The following is a 6000-nucleotide window of genomic DNA, read 5'->3' as shown; positions in this document are numbered from 1 at the left end:
GACACAAAGCCTTTTTCAATACCAGACCACATTATATTGGAAAAGTGATCATGGGAGTCCCATAGAATGGCTAAAATTCACTCATGGCATGCTTGTTATGATGATTTGGAAAAATGGACATGTATTATTTAATCTATCTCCCCTGCCTCTGCCCCTGCCCCCCCCCCCACATTCAGTTCTGAGAAGACTGGAAAATTTTGTGTGAAGTCAGTGCATGCACCCGTTAAAAATGTGTATATACCTTTAATCCTTATGTCCAATAAATAACTTTGCACATAATTTTGTCCCAGCAGTGTTCAACATGGTACACAGAAAAATGATTGCATGCAGATACTTGGAACCTATACAGTATTGGACTGAAGCTGCTAACAGAAAGCATTATGAAAATAAAGAAAAAGAAAAGAACAGCATGCATCTTGGAAAGAGAGCATTGGCTCCATCCTAGGGCAGCCTAGACTGATGAGTAATGGGCACTTTTGAGTAATGACATGACCAGCCAGCTCTGAGTCACTGAGGAAGCAGACCCAATGCTGGAGCCTCAACATGGCTATTCTCAAACGCAGTCTGTTCCCAACAGATGCCTCACAGGGAATAAACAGGTTGAAGGATCAGAGGTCTCCAGCTTTGAAACAACTCCATGCTTTCTTTTGTTTCAAGATCATCTAACCTCTTCTTCCATTCCTGGTCTTCTGTCTGCCACTTTGATCTTCCCATAGGAAGTCTGCTTGTTTCCTTATACGTCGATTGCCTCCTCAGGATGCCTATGGAAAGAACTGGCTGCACCGTCTGCAGTTCTTCCAGCTGCAGTCCAGAAGTCCAAGGCCTTGTCAACCAGCTCATGCAAGGGATTCTGGGCACTTCAGATGGGGTGGCAGAAGCCAGTTTGTAAGTAGCATGTGCTCCATCTGGAGCAAATCCAGAGTGCATCCTGTTCCTCTCTTCTCCACCAGAGGTCTGAATGATCCTATTAGGGTCATCAACACACCACAGAATTGTACCCCCCACCCAACTCTGTGATCCCTGAAGCCTTTGCCCTCATCACTGTATAGTGAGACTTACGAACTAAGTCAAAGTACTCTGTAAAATGGCAATGCCTAAGAACTTGCAAGTGTGGGTTTTCTACGTTTCAGGTGCATGGAGCACACAGCAAGTGATAGCTGGAGTTCGGGTGTTCTGCTAGTGTTCTGACATTGAAAGAGGTGAAAGGTTGATCGTGCTGGTTTTCTTCCAAATTGCACCCTTTAAGCTGCACAAGAGAATTCAAGTTGCACATCTGTCTGCCGTGACTCATAATAAAAGAAATGACTCTGATATTGAGAAAAGAAGGGTAAATGTGAGGCCTTCTGAATGTGAAGCAATACATGTTCCACTACTGAGACATAAGGTACCGGTACCTCCTGGAAGCACGGGTGTCTCATTAGGTAACCTGTATTATGAATGGAGGATGGGGGAATAGCAGTTATATAATTATGTTCAAAACAACAAGCGCCACAAAGTAAGAAGCTAGAAAAATTGCACCAGAAAACTTACTTCCAATTGTGCACATAGATTGCATAAATCTGTGTTCTACCCATGCCACAATCCCTGCTTTGCATCTGTTCTTCACCAAATGCTTAATTCTGGAAGCAGCGTTGGAGTTTTTGCGCAGAATGTAACAATTCTGTAAGGAGCAATGTGTCAGGAGAAGCACATTTTAAGTGAAGGGAAGTGGGTTCACATTGGCACCCAACTTCAAAAAGGAGATACAGTAATAACCAAGACTTTTGGGTGGCCTTCCTCATCAGTGCTCCTCCCTGCCCATTATGGGATGTTCTTCCTATAGCGCCTTGCCAGGTGCCAATGTTGGTCTTTTCAGTGCCAAGCAAAGACTTTTCTGTTCTCCCAGGACTTTCAACATTCTTTTAGCATCCTCTCATTCCTAATTAGCATTATTGGATATTTCATCTCTGCTTGTCTTGCGGCTGTGTTGCTCTTAGCTGCTATGTTCTTAGCTCATGTAAGATGGTCCCAACTCTCGCACACATGTAGGTGGATTTGAGTGTAGTTGTTGGATTTTTGATCCGTACTGTTTTGGATTTTGTTCTTATTTTATTGCTTTATAAATCAACGGAGGGGCTTTGCTTTTAGTATTCAAATGCCATAAGTTCAAGATCTGGGAGAAAAACAAGACATTCCCTCTCATACCGAGCTGTGTATTACAGGTCAGAAGGGCCCACTAGCCTCCCATACAGTACTCAATGGAGGCTGACCCATGAGAGCTGCCCCACCAGCCTCAGCCAGCCCCCATCTGCCCTGCCTTCTTTCATGCTACAGGGGAAGCACTAATTGTCAATTTCCCACTCCTTAGTCCCATGCAGAACTGAGCAGGGAAGAGGATGGGGACAAAACTAGCATTCATTGGCTCTGCCTGTCACTGGCTCTAGCTCTATTTCCTGCCTACCTTCTGTGCCACCAGCTCCAATGGGCACCAGCCACTGCTGCCCATACAAATCCCAACATGCTTTGTTGTGCTATCAGACCGGAGTGGAGAGCAGGCAGAATTTTCCTTAAAGCCCACTCATTCATGACCAGAGCAAAACAGGTACACAATCTTACCTTGGCTCTCTCCCCTCATATGTGTGTGTGTGTGTGTGTGTGTGTGTGTGTGTGTGTGGTTTTATATGCCAGGAGCAAACACAAAGCAATTGATAGGAAATGTTCCAAGTTAATAGGCTCTATTTGCATAATTAGGGAGCAATTTCCATAATATGCAACTGCAGCTGCCAGGATTTGGGAGAATTAAGGCTAGGCTGCCTCTATCAGAGTTAGTAAGAAGTTGACAGGCATTGCTATAACCCACCCACTTTGTCTTAGGACAAAGGGCAGGATCTCACTTTTTTTAAAAAAAGAACAAAAAACCAATAACTAAACAAATAAATTCTCAATGCCCTATAGACTGCTGGAGGAATGCCACAAGCAAGCACCTGTGTCACAGATTGCCTATTACTGCCCTGAACAAGATGGAAAAGACCCCCTCTCGTTGTGGGGCAAGGGCTCACGAAGACTGCACCTTGAGGGGTCAGTTTTTATGCAGAGGTTCAGAAATGCAACCTCCTTCCGCTGATGCACTGCAGCGCCTTGGCCTGCTGCCCTCCGTGGGTGGTCACAGCACGATGGGGATAAAGCAGTGATAGATTGGATATTGGCAGCCTCTCATGGAGGCACCAAGCTAAATAAATAGACTGCAGCCTGTTTCAGTAGCTTCTATATTTAGCATGAGAACATTTATTTATAGGTTTGGCAGCCGCTCTGAGTCAATAAAAGCCTGAGTACTGGAAAAAGGATGTTCCAGTATTTCTCATGCAATAAATGCTGCTACCACTGCCACCTGAAGGAGGCTTCCCCCATATTCATTTATGAAGTCGTATCCTACCTTGTCCTGGTGGCTCACAATAGGTTGCTTTCCCCAGTATATTGAAAATATATAAAAAGGAGTTACTAAAAATTGTTACTTTTCTATGGAATGGGAAAGCAATAGCTATCATGGGGTTTTCTTTGCAAGCTGATTGTGTTACAGAAAGGTCAAACGATCTATATTAGAGCTTCAGAGTATTCCTTGATTAAATTATGAGACTAGTGACTGATGTTGGGTTCTGGAGGATCCCGCTTATTGGTGCAGTGCGGAAAACTAAATTCAATTACATTGATCTGATCAAGTGCAGCAAAAGCAGGGAAAGAGCTGGCCAAGGACCTTTCTCCCAGATGTGCTAGCTTTCTGTTTGCATGGGGGAACATTCAGAAATGATATCCCCTGTGGATACCATGTGGGTGTGGTTTTACCACGTTGGCCTTTGAGCTGCTTGCTGTTCTGCATGCCCAGACTGAGCATCACTCTGCTTTGTCCCCACAACGTATTTCCCAGCGGAGTCAAGTAGGGATAAACTCAATGATAAATTATAGAATCAACCATGAGGCTTAAATTGCTATACAAGTTGGTATTAAATTATTAAATTATTAAATTGCTATACAAGTAGGTATCTGAAGAAGTGTGCATGCACACGAAAGCTCATACCAAGAACAAACTCAGTTGGTCTCTAAGTTGCTACTGGAAAGAATTTTCTATTTTGTTTATACAAGTTGGGTTTGGGAAGTGGCCAAACAGGATTTTTGAGCAGAGAGGAAAACATATGAAGGCTGAATATGAAGACTGCATTCCTATGCACTTTTACTCGGGAGTAAGCCCCAATGAATTCAGTGGTATTTCTGCCCGAGGAAGCATGCTCAGGCTGAATGCATTTCAGAGGCTCTTGCTATGGACTGAATTCCAAAAGGGAGGTCCACAAATCTTTAAAAAAAATACATGCAGCTCAAAGGTTCGTGACAATAAAATAGGTGACCTAGATTGGTCACCTCTTGCCACTTCACTATGCTGCAGAACCTTTCGTAGCTGCTGGACAGAAGCTGCACATTATCATTTATCTCCATTAAGCTATTGGATACTGCACTGCTATATATTTGTTACAAAGTCTGCATAAATAGGCAGGGGAGAGCTTTGCAAAGCCTCCTTCGCCAAGTACTGTAGCTGGTTAACAAACTAGCAGTACTAGCAATGTTTGGAAATAATTTAACTTGGGGGGGGGGAGAGAGAGACGTAGGCAGCAACCCAGATCTCTGCCTGAGCCAGGCTCCCCTTCAAAGCTGCATAAGGGCACCAGTTCAATTCTTGCCAGAGGTGGAGTTGGGATCAGCACGTTGGCAGGCAAGTTGCCCACCCCTTTTGCAGAATCTAAGGCCATTAATCAAAGGCCTTTGATGCATTGCAGCCAGCCAGTCCAAGATTACCAACCTTTTGAAGATCTCCTACACAGGAGGCTGCCTTTGTCACTGCTCTGCGAAAATTCACCTGCAGCATTCTTTAAGCACAGCTGTCTAGGGATTTCTGAAGATGATCAACGGTCCATTTTCCAGTGGGATCAATTTTTGTTAAGCACAGTAGCAATGTGAATGTGTTCCCAGGAGGTCAGTGTTTGGGATTTGTTTTGTTTTTTTAAAGGGAATAAATACAAAGTAGCTGCTGATTTGTTGCAGAGAGTTTGAGTGTCCTTGCTAGAACTAGCTGTCCCGTTTCTGATTTTGTTAAATTCCCCAAGCTTTCTCAAACTGCAGGATTTTGTCCCAGGGTGGGGTGCAATGTGGAACGTGGCTCATGGCTCTGCAAGTGTCAGGGACATCAATTGAACAGCGCCCATAACAGCCTGACTAATGACTACACTTTGTCTATGCCTGTGCCATTTCACAATGTGTTTTGGTTTTATTTACAGTGGTACCTCGGGTTACAGATGCTTCAGGTTACAGACTCCGCTAATCCAGAAATAGTACCTTGGGTTAAGAACTTTGCTTCAGGATGAGAACAGAAATTGGGCAGCAGCAGGAGGCCCCATTGGCTAAAGTGGTGCTTCAGGTTAAGAACAGTTTCAGGTTAAGAACAGACCTCCGGAACGAATTAAGTTCTTAACCCAAGGTACCACTGTATTTACACAGACTTTGAAGAAATGTCTTCCTTCTTGCTCTACCATTGCAGCTGGGGAACACTTACTGAGTCTTGCAATCCCCTTGCCACAAAAATGCAAGACACCAGAAATGGAGTACACCCTGCCCATAGCAATGTGCTGTTCTTTCATGAACTTTCTGCCAATTTCCCTTCTTAGCTCTGTGAAATTTGTGTGCTCCTGGTGTCCATTGATGAAGTGCAAAGCTCCTCAGGCCCTTTTGCAAAGAGAACAAATTCAGTTCCTCCTCTCAATCTGTGCTATTCCTTGGCCCCTGCAGTTATAACGGAGATGGGTATCATGATAGTAGCGTTGGACTGGAGCTAGCACAAGTGCAATCAGTTGTTCAATGTGATGAAAAAGCCTGGGCCAGGTGACAGACACAAACTGGCTATGGAACAAGATTTCCCTTCTTGACCACCCAGGTTGAACCTAGAGGAAGGGCAGCTGCCAAGACATCTGCAGTTAGTTT

This window comes from Lacerta agilis, chromosome 1 (assembly GCF_009819535.1).
Source record: "Lacerta agilis isolate rLacAgi1 chromosome 1, rLacAgi1.pri, whole genome shotgun sequence".
NCBI classification, from domain to species: domain Eukaryota; kingdom Metazoa; phylum Chordata; class Lepidosauria; order Squamata; family Lacertidae; genus Lacerta; species Lacerta agilis.
The sequence above is the reverse complement of the archived record's forward strand: the minus strand, read 5'-3'. Positions refer to the sequence as shown.